This window comes from Pithys albifrons, chromosome Z, assembly GCF_047495875.1.
Source record: "Pithys albifrons albifrons isolate INPA30051 chromosome Z, PitAlb_v1, whole genome shotgun sequence".
Lineage (NCBI taxonomy): Eukaryota > Metazoa > Chordata > Aves > Passeriformes > Thamnophilidae > Pithys > Pithys albifrons.
In genome coordinates, this window is record NC_092497.1 from 41,328,619 (window position 1) to 41,343,588 (window position 14,970).

The 14,970-nt window shown below is 41.1% G+C and overlaps 1 protein-coding gene across 1 annotated transcript in view; it reads right to left on the reverse strand.

Annotated features, from left to right (window-relative positions):
• The window catches only part of KIAA1958 (KIAA1958 ortholog), a 75,665-nt gene that overhangs the window by 15,148 nt on the left and 45,547 nt on the right, over positions 1-14,970 (reverse strand). The window lies entirely within an intron of this gene.

The window sequence follows — 14,970 nt, forward strand, 5'->3', positions numbered from 1 at the left end:
TTTCTAAAAAATAACTAGACAATTATATTTATGACAGTAATATTTATCTTTAACCAGGCACATGTTTTAAAGAGCTAAAGAGATATAGTCATAAAAGCACAGTTCAAAATAATTCAACACATTCTAACAAAGGAGTTGACAGGTAAAATTACTACAGGGCAATGTGCAATTTACAAACATACAAGAATTAAAAAAAAATAGTTACTATGTTCACATCAGAAAATGTGGAACAAAATCATGATTATATAGTTTCTCTGTGTAATCAAACTGTACCTCGACAGTGAAAGTACAATCACAACCATTTCTTTTCATTTTGCAGAAAAATCAAATTCTGGAAACAACCTGATATTGCTCCACTCAGCTATACTCAAAGATCCTTATAATCAATAGCATATCAAAACACAATATTCAGGTGCTACCACTATATTACTGACAACTGGTTTTCAGGCTGGTCATAAGATAAGTATAAAAAGGTAAAGCTTTTTACATTTAAGTGTTGTGTGTTCTTAAGGACTGTTTTCTTGGCATATGCAAACTATCTGTTTACACAAGGATGCAGACTACAATCACTTAGGTGGAACTGTCACTCTGAATGTGACAAACCTTAATAGTTTTAGAAAATTAACAGCAGATGCAGAGAAGGAAAAATTCAATTATTCAACTTTTCTCTGTAATTGTGTGTGGAACATCTTTTTTTTTCCTTCTTCCATTTAATAAGCAGAAAAAAGCAAGTTCTTTTTTGTTCTATCTCATTGAAAAACCCAAACATTTTGGTGTCCTGTTAGCAGTGCCATAGTAACACTCACCAGGTATTTCCCATCCATACACACCACAAAATGGTATGAGACCAGATGAAGTTGCCATTGCCTCTCTGTCATTCAGGCCAAGCTTATGACAGGCCGTGTACCACATCCATGGCTTTGGACCAGTGCTCAGATACTTGCTATCCTTCCCTGCAAGTCTATTAACAGTGGAGGAGGCAGCAGTGAAAGGAAGGTAGTCCTATCTCCTTCCTTGGCCCATCTGCAATGTTTCATGTGGTGCAGAAACACTGGTACACCCTGGGCATCTTCTTCCTCTGCCACCCATCTACAGAGTGACTCTCAAGAAAGTTCATCCCATCACCTTCATACCACACCTGCAGAGAGAGTCACTTGTCCCAGGACTTCCCAGCAGGACATAAACAGGACTCATTTCTATAATCCTCAGGACCTGGTCCTGTGTCTTCACTGCAAAGCACCTGCCACAGCCACAGTACTCAGTGAAACCTGCTGAGAGGGGGTCCCCAAATCCTCTGTGATGCAGAGAGAAGTGGACATTGCAGCTGAGGCCTTTGGGGGCTTCTACAGCCATGAAAAAATGCTGCCACAGAGCACTGAGATGTACTTGACCTGTGCTCAAGGGGAAAAAGAAAGGCCACCAGCCTGATTCAGAAACTTGTTTAATACTGATGTCGGTATCTGCAGTGAAGTCTCAGGCTTTAGGCAGTGTACAGAATAGATCCTTCTAGTATGGCTAGATGCAGGCTGGAAACAAAGAGACAAGCCTGTTTAAAGCTCCAAAACAAACATTTACTCTGCTATGTTGTTCACTGCATCCACCACCACCTATTATAGAACTGTGTAAGTAATCAGTGCTTTGACTGGCAGCCCACATCTTTAAGTACTATTTCAATATAAACAGCACATATAATGGCTCAGTTTTATACATGTCATCAATCACTACTTCTTACAGGATGGCCTGTCACAACACAGCAGTGACACCCAGTCAGTCATTTATGTTACAGCATCTTTCCTTAATCTGCAAAGGAAATTGTGCTATCTGCAGCTAACAGTTATAAAACTCAGGCTGAATTAAAGCTCCCATACAAGATACATGAGTGAAACAGTACTCCAGAAACACTGCATTCCCACAGTGCTGTGCTGTGGTGTGTTACTCCACAAGGCAGGTGGGAAACATTAAAAAATAAAAGGTCAGCTTCTCATGCAGCCGCATCAGGAGAACTACCTCTGCTTTCACTGTGAAGCCAGGTTGAAGTGGTTGTAGTGGACTATTCTCTTCCTATGAGACCACTCAAGTAATGATGATACAGCACAGCATGGCACAAATGCAGAGAGTTTCCAATTCAACAGTTCTCAGGTGTTTGCTTTGTCTCGCTTCACTGCATCTTGCTGCATAGAGACCAAAATCCCCTTTGCAGTTTTTTTAAAAAGTGTTTTGTGGACATGGTGGAAGCTACTGAAAACACTGATGGGGATCTACATTAGTTCCTTGACTACTGAAAAAATAAACCTTCATGCTTGTGGACCTCCAGTGCTCATCAGCAACTGCATCATCTTCAGTATGCATGGGTTCCAAAACTGGGTAAAAGCACAGAAAACAAGTCATAAAGTGCTCCTCAGTACAAGGGAACACTTCTGTTTCAGAAAGGCCTGAGCTACAAATTCATGGGGGACATGAGAATGGGGGGGTGTTATGCTTCCATCTTTCTTATAGTCTTCTGTAGGTGTCTGTTGTTGGGCTTTAGGAATACAGAGACTCTCATGTTATGGACTAATTTCTCTTACTAGTAAAACGGTCAGAATCAACCAACCAAAAATTATTGTCATCATTGATCTACTAAGCCAATCTATCCTTAATGCCTTTTCCTTGTCATAATGCAGCCTTTGGAGCTGGTACTCTGATTACCCATTTTACAAACTACAAGCAGAAACATGAGAAAATAAATTAACTTGGAGATGCATTTCCTGAAGTCTTGCCCCCTCGGCTGCATCACTGCACAAAGGAGCTGGTTGGAGGTTTTGTGTTTCCTATCTGACCCCACATCAGAGTTTCATTTCCAAGAAAACCAGAATGTGGCAGAAAAAGCCAGTATAACCCACCCTACTGTGGGATTCAGGATAAACCCCCAAATATGAGTTTCAAAATGTGTCAAGTACTTAAGACGTTCCAGTTTAAATGGAGACAAAGTGACTTGTTAGAGATTAAACAGACAATGTAGTGGGAGCCAAGTGTCCCAGGCTAGTCCACAACCATCAGATTATCTCTCCCATAGAAACAGCAGTTGTCTGTTCTTTTCATAATCTGATCTTAATGCAGCCAAGACTAAACCTTATCAGCAGAGTTAACAAACTTGTTTTAATTTCAGGTCGCACACATATACACACTTGGCCTCCTGGAAAAGGACATAACATCTGTAACTTCATAAGGTAGGGGAAGCACACTTGCTTTCATGACAGACAGATGAAGATTATTAATGTTCAGAGATTTGTAAGATTAGTGGGACTCGCAAACCTGAGTTATTATTACAAACAGTCTTAGATTCTGCATACGGTAAGCACTGAGATCTCAAGACATACATTAAAAGTAAGGTGGGTTTTTTGGTGGTAAGTACACCAGTGGTGACACACCAGCCAAAGTCTTCCCTGCCAAATTTGTGTCCAGACTCACAAAATGCTTCTGCAGCAGGCCTGCTGCCACTGATACACTCTCACTCAAGTGAAAAAGCCTGGTTATCACACACAAAGCACTGTGTATCCCCATGCTGGAGCTAAGTGCTCTCTCGTCACTACTCCCCAGCACTTTACAGGTTGCCTGTTGCCCCTGTTCTGCAATTATGGAAAAGCAGCGATAGCAGCCAAGCTCTGGGCCATGTAGCCCAGTAAAACAGTTCAAGTAAACAACAGCCTGCTCCTGCCTTTCTTTTCTACTGTCCCTCCTCTTTCAAGAAGGTATCTGCAGGCAAACGACAGTCAAGTCACAATTGCAATCAACAGCTGTCCGAGAGGTGTGGTGAAGTCACAGCGGGGAAAAGCTGTGCGACCTCTGACAAGCATGCCCTCCTGGAAGCAGTGATACTGCTTCCCTGTCTGAAGCAACTGAATTCCACTGTCATGCCATAGCATCCTTGAGTACCAGTACTCTTTCTGCATGCAAGACTTAGAAAGGCAACAGCCGGTTTTCACCGTATCACAGGAATAACCCAGTGAAAGTCATTCTCCTGTCCTGCTGCTAAAAATGAGGGTGAGGGCAAGAGCAGAAGTTCTCCCCAGCAAACGTGCCTCCAAGCATCTCCAGAAACACTCTGAGATTAAGAGACAAGGAGAGCTAAACACTTGGAGAATGACATTTTTGGCACTTTTACTGTCTGGTACAGTATAATTTCCTTGGGGCAACTCCTGCATACATGCAGTAGTCAAAGGCTGAAGTCAAAAATACACGTTTTAATATTATTATTTCAAATCCAACAATAATCAATTTAGGAAGTCCTAAGGCCAAATAAAGCACAGTTCCTGTGTAATAATAACCAGACTTATTTAGGCTTGAGCCCAGTGAGCTAGAGTCAAAAGAGGGGGAAAAACCCCATGACTGCCTGGACACTTTCACTGGGTTTTGACATCTAACAGCTTCTAAGCTCTGCAGGATCAAAGGATTACCTTGTTAAATGCAGATTACTGAACTACAAGAAAGCACTTCTGCATTTTTTCTTGAATTTCTGCTCTACCCTTCGATGTCATTAAATTCTGTTTAACTGTTAAATATCCCTGTTTCTACTACATTAAGTCAAACTCTGTGTAGTTTAACATCTTCAGAAAAGGTAGGGTGTAAAATCTGTAAGGTGAGAGAAATTTATTAACTAATATCCACTTAGAAAAATGTTATGTTTTTTGGCAAGAAAAGAATTATATTTCTATGCAGTTGACCTCTTCCAACAAAATTATCAGCAAAATGTTTTATTACTCTAAAATTAACCTTCAGATTCTGTCAAAGAAAGATTTTATCTCCTTGTATGACTGATAGGATCACCCTTTTTGGGCTGTGGATACTGGACACCACTAATGAACAGAGCGAAACAGAAGCACTGCAGGGACTCCAACTTTTTTTACAAGGCTCCCTTCCTTCTCCCACTGACTGTAATGTGACATCTGAGCTATTTCAGTACAAGGCTTCTAAAACAGCATTTTCTAAATAAAAAAATGTTTTCATTTGTTCAGTGTACGATTTCCACTTCATCTAGGTGTCGGGTTTTGGTTTCGTCAGGGACAGCGGAAAAGGGAAGTGCTGCATGCCAGTTTTACCTCTCATTTCACTTCTTCCACTGAACAATTACAGTGGCACCTCTGGGGAAGGAGAGCATAGAATTTCCTGTCTCCTTTTGAAGCTGTTCAGAGATGCACTAGCGTATTTTGCTGCAATGCAAAATAGGATGCATTTCCTCTGTACCCCAACGGTGGGATATTTACCGAGATTCCACCTCTGTTTAGCAGGCAAACAGACCAACTCCAGCAGCCCCAGGCTTGCCTAACACTGCAGCATTGCACAGCAGGACACTACAGCTGCTCCCTCGGGTACACCATGGAGAACAGAAGAAACAAAAGATGTTTTGCAGGAGTACTGAAGAAACCCATATATCTGGTAATTAGGTGATATACAGGCAAAATATACTCAGCTCACAGCTAGACTGGAGTCTGCCATTTTAGCTGCCCCGTTCCAAGTCAGCCATCTGGATTATAACCAAGCCTGCAACCAGCTTCAGGTCTACCTGCCCTGCCTCTGCCTCTCTTATTTCCATAGCTATTACCTTTAAAGGAGAGTTATAAAACCAAATTATTTGGACCCTTATATAATTGACATTCAGGGACTCAAATCTTCATAGATATGCAGGATATAAAAGCCACACTTAGAATTTTCAATATTAGGAAGACAAAAACATCAGAAAACTTTTAAAAAAAAGTGAAACCGCATCCATCCAAAATAATGGACTAAACTTTCTTCAACAACGTTCATTCCAAGATATAACTGCCATTCTTTCAGAGCTCAGGTTAAACAAATCAGGTAGCTTGGTTTAAATTGGAATGCTGCTGGAGTTGGTAAGTGGCAAAACATTACTCAAAATGTGAGGCTAATGTCAGATTTATGCAGAACAGGCATCTTTGTATGCAGCCATATAATGTTTCTGTAATTCCATACAATTCATAGCTAACACCATTAGAAAACTCTGGTTTCAGTACTGGTTTCAGTTCAAGGTTAAAGAAGGGAGACTTCTTTTGCCAATTATTTTCTTTAGGTTAAATATTTAACTCTGAAAAATGTAATTCTTTTTTTATGCAGGATTTTTTTAGCAATATGGAGAAATGTTGCCCTTTCAGAGTATGTTAGTTACTTCATACTCTGTGGCAGAAGAAATTAAAGGAATTACTGTGACTGTCTAATCTACCCTGAGAACTGGAAGCTGGATGATGCATGGCAGAAGCAATGCACTCATTTTCCAAAAGGACTTGGCACCATTCCAGAAAGCGTTGCATACACATCCTCAGCAGAGTATCAGCTTTTCTGCCAAGTAAGTTTCCAATTCAACAAAGCATATTTAAAGTGCATTCTGGACTGGGGGCCCTGCATTTAAGTATATGCTTATGTAGAAGTGTAGAAATCAACTGGACTAAGTCTATATGTTTTGAAGGTGGAAGAGGGGCACAACAGTACAACATTCATATGTACACAATGACTCAATTCAAAAGCTGCTATGAGAAAAAAAAAACAAGAAGAAAAAACAAAAATGAGAGAAAAAAGGGTAAAGACCTGAGACACACATCCTTTGTTGAATTAAATGTATAATTTAAAAATTATACAGATTCTCATGGCAAAATCCCATTTCTTACATCACCAAAATAAGAGCTTAAATTTTCAGAAAGGCACCCACTTTACATATCCATACAGAGGAAGGCAGATTTACAGACGTGTAAACAGATCTCAAAAGCACTCATTGCTCAGCCAGCAATTTGACTAGAGGGCTGGTTTGCACAAAATCACAGGTATAGATTTACATGGCACTTTGGAAAATTTGGCACAGTGGAATTTTGTGCCTCTCTGCAGCTGCAAGCCCTGTGCAAGAAGAATGAGAAACAGGCCCAAGCATGTATCCCCTTACAGTTTAGTCTTTTCTAAGAAGAATGTAAATGCAAAACATGTAAAACATGCCACGCCACATCACCAAAGGCTTAGCATGTTCTCAGATATAGTCTAACACCAGTTTTAATGTAATTGCATGTAAGAAATAACTTCAGAAAGTATTTTTGAGAAAGCAATGCAAGAGGTCTTGAAGTGATGAGCCAGGGCTATACGAAGTTTGCCTGCTTTTGATTCACTTTAGACAGCAGCTGAGATGCAGAGCTGGGAAACACAGGAGGGACATAAAGATGTGGGGGAGTAAATAGATGGTAAGAACAAAAGATGTGAAAAAACATAACGCTGTAGAGAGAGATTAAAACCAGATGGGGATCCTCATCATCTGAAATCTAATTTATATCAGTGTTTCAAAATGAGGCAGTCTAACGGGGGCAGCAAGCAGAGAAACTAGGAAAAGGAGAATGTAATAAATATTTTAGTACATTAATCATAATAAACTGTGCTTTAAGTCTTGGCCAAAGTGTATTCTTAAATCAAGCTGAGAATGTGAGTAGTCTCAGACTTAAGAGCATGAGGCCCACACAACTGTAATTAACATAATAAATCATACTGTGGAACTTTCTACACAGGCTGACAGCACTTGGTTAATATATTGCTTATTAGAGACTGCAGACATTTTCCCCTCCATTTTATTAAAGTGCCATTGGTAGTGAATCAAAAGGTACCCTTCTCTGTTCTGCTGAACTATCTATGGCAGGTGTAAGAGGAAATGTACTGGCAGCTCATTCCATTTTACTTCAGATAACACAGATTGTAGCACATGCATCCCAGAGAACTACATTTCAGTATCTTTTCTCTCATTCCCATCTTCAATCTAGCAAAGGACTTTGACTGCCTTATTACTGCCCCTGCAGTGTTATTTCTGAAATTCTGTTTTGGTGATTTTGCCCAATCAGACCAATTTGCTTTTACCTTTCCTTTTACTGCATAATCTCCAGTATGAGTGAAGCAAGCTATGAAGGGCACAAACTGTATGAAGAGCACATAAATGTACAGTCTTTTGTTAACTCATTTCTGTGCACACTTTTAACATACCTATTTTCTTTGTCTTTCACTGGATCAGAAAGCAATATTTAAGGACCAGCTCTTTACACAGTTCTCCAGGGAGGATTCTAACACTTCAAGTGAAACAGCTTCTAAGGTGGATTTTTACAGTGCTTTTCTGTTTGGAGCCTGTGCTGAGATTCCTCCTCACACTCCAGAAAAATAGTGACAACTTTGAACTTTAACCTTTGCAAACACAGCCCTCATCATACTAGAAAGGGATGGAAATTCAAAGGTGTAAATGTCCTACAAGGCTGGGGGAGACTCAAAAGCTGGACAGAGACATGAATACATTCCATCTTGCAGAAAGACCACAGACCTCAGGCATTAGGCACTCTGCTAGGCAGCTGCTCACAAACACTGGCTGACCAAAGTGCACATACTTTATTCCAGATTGGCCATGGCATGTCCTGGCATTTGCCAGGACAAGGAGTCCCAAGAGGTGCAGGAGCAGCTGGAAATTCTGCACAAAGAGGAGATAAACCTGTACAAAAAGCATATTCATCAGGAACTAGACTGTTGTGCATGTCCTTGAATACACATTTAAACCTAATTTATCATAGTTTTATTGAGTAAATATTTAGTTACATTTTGCAGCTGCAGTTGAATAAAGCCTCTTTAAATAAAATGAGGAGTTTCAAATGTTTCCTAGCTACTCAGAGAGCATACACACATGGCATACCTCTCGGTTGTTAAGAGTATTGTTATTATTTCCCTTCTGTATTTACAATGTCAAATTTTTCCTGCCAGAACAGCATTGCTATTTCCATAAAAATGTTCTTCTACAAAGGATATGAACAATCAGTTCCCCTGCTGAATGAGTTCATATCAAAACTGACACAAAGCAATTAATGTAAGAGGTGATTTGAGGTATAGTTTAACGGATATAATTGTGGATGTATGTTATACATATATATTGTTATTTTATTATGTACTAGCACAATAAACAGTCTGATGTATTTAACAGTTGTGTAAGTGAATAGTAAATGGGACAAGTTATTTGTCTAACTGTAAGTTGCCTGAGGTTTATCTCAAATCATGGGAGAGGAAACAGAGGCAAAAAGTCACTTCTTTACACAGAGTGAAAAAATGAAATGTAAATCCGTGACCAAAAAGCAAAACCTGTATCAGCATACAGGGATGAATGCTGTGTTATAATACCAAGAACAGTCTTCCTGTCTGTTAATTTGTTTTCTTGGATTTATAGCAGTAAGAGAAATCAAGTCCTGAACAACTGGCAGTGCTCCGCTTGCCAAGAGTAAAGGACAGAAAAAACTGTCCATACTCAGGCACATCAACATGACTAAAGGACAGAGCCCATTACCGTAGAAGAGTGTTCCAAGTCGTGGACAAAATTAAATTATCCTCATAAAGAAATAGTGATGCTTCTGTGGCTCATTGATATTGCTATTCTTGATCAGCTACTGTAGTAAAGCAGAGATAAGCACATATCCAGTTAAAAGAAGATTGTAAACAGAAAATTGAAACAAGATATTCAAGGATCAGAGATGAACATCCTTATTTTTCACGGGCTTGATCTTTGCATACAGGTTTCCTGTTTGAAATAATTTAGTAATACAGCACACTCAGCTTTTGCACTGGGATGGTGTGACCTCAAGTAGAATAGCTCAGAGTAAATTTTTTTTTCTCTGAACTGAAAAGGCAGCTAGCTTTTTTCTTTCATTTGCCTGCCCTCAAGTAACAAGCAGCAAGCAATTGATTAAATATTATTAATCCATTGTTTTAAGGTTTCAAGTGATGTTTTCATTATGAAGACTTAGTTAATGAAAAGCTACAACAGACCTCAGTGTCACTGACAGTCATACCGAGTCTGATTAACAGGAAGACATGATATTTCTCTGTGTTTGTGTGCATTTACTGTTCAATTAAAGTTACTGGGATTGACAGGTATACTTTGAAAGTAAGACAGCCAATGCACTTAATGGCCAATACATAATTAAGTACCTAATCAGAAAGTGTTAATCAGACTCATCAAGGTCCTCAGCACCATTTTTCACATGACATGCATGCAGGAATGCCTGTTCCCAACTCCCAGGAAGGGCAGGCTTTGGTGAGAGCCATGATTTGGGAACTGCTCAGTCTGACACATTTGTGTGATCATAGAATCATATAATCATAGAATCGATTGGGTTGGAAAAGACCTCCAAGATCATCGAGTCCAACCCTTGGTCCAACTCTAGTTCATTTACTAGATCATGGCACCCAGCGCCACGTCCAATCTGTGTTTAAAAATCTCCAGGGATGGTGAATCCACCACCTCTCTGGGCAGCCCATTCCAACGCCTGATTACTCTCTCTGTAAAAAATTTTTTTCTGATATCCAACTTAAATTTCCCCTGGCAGAGCTTAAGCCTGTGCCCCCTTGTTCTATTGCTGAGTGCCTGGGGGAAGAGACCAGCCCCCACCTGGCTAGAACTTCCCTTCAGGTAGTTCTAGACAGTGATGAGGTCACCTCTGAGCCTCCTCTTCTCCAGGCTAAACAACACCAGCTCCCTCAGCCTCTCCCCACAGGACTTGTGCTCCAGTCCCTTCACCAGCCTTGCTGCTCTTCTCTGGACCCGCTCCAGCATCTCAATATCCTTTCTGAACTGAGGGTCCCAGAACTGAACACAGTACTCAAGGTGTGGCCTCACCAATGCAGAGTACAGGGGATGGATCACTTCCCTGGTCCTGCTGGTCACACTATTTTTGATACAGGACAGGATCCCATCGGCCTTCTTGGTCACCTGGGCACACTGTTGACTCATGTTGAGCTTCCTGTCAATTAGTACTCCAAGGTCCCTTTCTGCCTGGCTGCTCTCCAGCCACTCTGTGCCCAGCCTGTAGCGCTGCAGGGGGTTGTTGCGGCCAAAGTGCAGGACCCAGCACTTGGCCTTGTTGAACTTCATCCCATTGGAATCAGCCCATCTCTCAAGTCTATCCAGATCCCTCTGCAGAGCCCTCCTGCCTTCCAGCAGGTCGACACTCCCTCCCAACTTGGTGTCATCAGCAAATTTGCTGATGATGGACTCAATCCCCTCATCTAAATCATCAATAAAGATGTTAAACAGGATTGGACCCAACACAGACCCCTGGGGAACACCACTGGTGACTGGCCGCCAGCTGGATGCAGCTCCGTTCACCAGCACTCTCTGGGCCCGACCCTCCAGCCAGCTCCTAATCCAGGAGAGGGTACACTTGTTCAGGCCATGGGCTACCAGCTTTTTCAGGAGTATATTATGGGAGACAGTGTCAAAGACCTTGCTGAAGTCCAGATAGACCACATCCACAGCCTTCCCCTCATCCACCAGGTGGGTCACCTGATCGTAAAAAGAGATCAAGTTGGTCAGACAGGACCTGCCCCTCCTAAACCCATGCTGGCTGGGTCTAATCCCTTGTCCATCCTGAAGGTGCTGTGTGATGGCACTCAGGATGATCTGCTTCATAACTCTGCCAGGCACGGAGGTCAGGCTGACAGGCCTGTAGTTGCCAGGGTCAGCCTAGCAGCCCTTTCTGTGGATTGGGGTGACATTTGCCAACTGCCAATCGCCTGGGACCTCCCCAGAGAGCCAGGACTGTTGGAAGATGATGGAGAGCGGTTTGGCAAGCTCTTCTGCCAGCTCCTTCATCACCCTGGGATGGATCCCATCTGGTCCCATAGACTTGTTAGGATCCAGCTGGCTCAGTAAGTCGGTCACTATTTCCTCCTGGAATACAGGAGGGCTATTCAGCTCCCTCTCCCTGTCCACCAGCTCCAGAGGCCAGTTGTCTTGAGGGCCACCTGTCTTACTGGTGAAAACTGAGGCAAAGTAGGTGCCATTTTTGAAGGGCAGCACTGCTTGGCTCCAGACAAAAGATGAATTATTTGGGAAAGGAAAACACAGCTCTGCTCACCTGTCCCACAGAGGTCACCAGCCACATTCAAGCTGCTCAGAATAGCCAATTCTGAAAGCAGCTTTTCTGTGACCAGTCTGTGGAGTACTGCAGCAAAAAAGATTCATGACGGAAAAAAAGCATTTCCATTTCTCTCTCTTGAGGCTTTGATTTAATAGCCTGGTTCAACATTTCCTGGAAACAGCATGGGCATATGTTTCATTTAAGTATATTTTATCAAAGAAAGATGGATTTCATCATGTTTCAGTGCTTGCAGGATCTGAATGTTTTAGCAAGCACTGCTCTGTGCTGTTCCAGCCAAGATAAAGTCGCAAAAATATCATCATGCTTCTGTTTTAATTTCTGGAAAAATCAAAAGAGAATTTCTGTATTCCAAATGTTGTCTTGCTTAGAGAGACAGAAAATACACTCACAAATTTTTACTGAGCTGTTTCACACTCAAAGTTCTAGGTTCACTGCAAACACAAAAAGATGACATGTCAGAACAAGACTCATTAAGAGGGATATAATTTAGGTATGAAGACAATGGGAAAAATGAATAGCCACTGTGAACTGGCTTCACAGAACAGCTCACACAAAAATGCCATGCTCCCATCACAGAGATAGGTGAAAACAGCCCTTCAAAAGGTACACTGCAGCTGTTAAAATTTTAGATATTGAATACATGTGTGAAACAGTCCTTCTGTAGATATCATTGAATCATAGAATTGTTACAGTTGGAAAAGATGTTAAGGTATCAAGGCTAACCATCAGCCTAGTACAATCACCATGTTTACTACTAAACCATGTCCTCAAGTGCCATATCCACATGGCTTTTGAACAGTTTCAGGGATGGTGAGTCCACCTCTTCCTTGGGCAGCCTATTACTATGCTTTGTAACTGTTTTGACGAAGAAATTTTTCACAATATTCAAACCAACCCACCTCCCCCAGCACAGCTTGAGGCCATTTCCTCTTGTCCTGTCAGTAGCGGCCTGTGAGAAGAGACCAGCGTCACCTGGCTACAAACTCCTTTCAGACAGCTGTAGAGAGTGATAAAGTCTTCTCTCAGACTCCTTTTCTGTAGGCTAAACAATCCCAGCTCCCACAGCTTCAGCCATAAGACTTGTGCTGCAGACCCTTCACCAGCTTTGCTGCACTCCATTGCTTCAGCACCTCAATGTCGTTCTTGGAGTGAGGGACTCAAGACTGAACGCAGGACTCGAGGTGTGGCCTCACCAGCACTGAGTACAGGTGAATGACCACTTTCTTAGGCCTCTTTACTGAAGTACTAAACTCATACAAAGTAGAAAATCACTTTCAGAGAGTACCGCCCTGTCCTGTATTCTTTCTGTTTCAGCATTTCATCTGAAGCACAAAAGGAATGTGCACATCTGAAGCCTTTCCAGGGTCAGCATCTCTTTTGGCTGCTGTGGTGCATCTGCAAAGCAGATCCCAATCTAACCCTGCCTTGCTTTTCTTTCCTTAAAGACATGCAAATCATTAAATGAAATAGTTCCAAAAATAATTACCACGTTCACACAAAGAAGAGATCTCTGATGTTCAATATCTTCTATTTCCTAAAAGCAAAGCAATGTTCAGTACAGACTTGTCCAATTCTGTTTGGTTTTTTTTCACATGTTTTCAGGAGTGCTGGAATCAGCAGAGACCTCATTTTCTCCCTTTAAATATCAGTATCACAAACCACAGCATTTTGCACAGAACAGCAGCCTGTTTAAGACATCTTTAGTTAAAGGGAGATCATAGGATCTCAATAGTGTTTGTCTTGCAAAAATTGTTTTCTACTTCCCCCTTGTGCATGTTATTTTTCACTTTTCTGCCTTTCATGTTTGGGTAGTTACATTTCTAGGTCTGAAATAAGCAGTGATGACCAGAACACAACCATACATTGAAATGGTTTCTCTTCTGGTATGACACACCATCTTATTTAATACTGTTTGTGTTATGGTACTTTGAATGAAAAATATATATTTAAATGAAGCATCAGTAATTCTCAGTGATACAATTCCTCTATGCAAACCCCCAGAGAATATTCCCAACTCACTATCATCTGAACTTGAAATGCTTTACAAAATTAATCCTTAAAAACTGCTGGGACCTGGCTGCAATACAGCTCTCTGAGGCTATGGATTTACCTTCCTTCTAGCTGCAGGCCAACAGGTTTCACAGAACACATGGAAACTATCATTCTTCTACCGTCCTCTGTTACAGAGGATCAATAGGCCTATAGAACATTTATTGCAGGAATACAACTGTAAGCACATCCCCCAATGTCTCCCACATCAACCTACTTTCAGGATGAATACTTATGAAGGGTTTCCTCCAAAATGTGTATATACGTATAACAGATGATACACGCAAATTGACTACTTTGCCAAGGCTGAATCTGTCCTTTTTATGCTACTGTTCTGCTTTCAAACAGATCTACCTTGCAGTATTGTAAAGACAGTAATAGCCTCATTAGCTGGACTTCTAGAATACAGACCTCAAACATTAGATTATAATTTAACTGCATTTGGACACAGATTATTAAGGATAGGAGTGGGCTGGCAAATCCATGCTGCTAGATCAGAAGATGGTTAATCAATTCACTAGCTTCGTGTTTCTGATATTTAAAACTATAAAGATCTCATGTTGTTCTAAACAAGCCAGGCCTTTGCAACTTTAAGAGGAGTACTATACTTTTTGTAATTAGGTATCTCAGTACTTACTATTTTCACTATTTTACTATATTTAGTAAATCTACTAGAGCAGGAAGAGACTGTCTCACCCCTACATATGTTTAAGTGTTTGCCTGACCACACTCAGCAGCACATGTCCCCAGAGGCAGAATTCAACAGAAACTTTAGTCAAAAGTCATCAATCTTTGCATGCAAATTACAAATACAGAGACTGATCAGCAGTTATTTGAGTATTCTTGGAAGAGCTTTATTTAAGTAAAGTTTTGTAACTTCCTTTTAATGTGATAATTTTCCTTGTGTAACTTTCATTCTTGGCACAGTTCCACTGGACTTGAAATAATTACAGAAAGGATTAACTTGGCCTTCCTGTATGTTTTACGTACACCT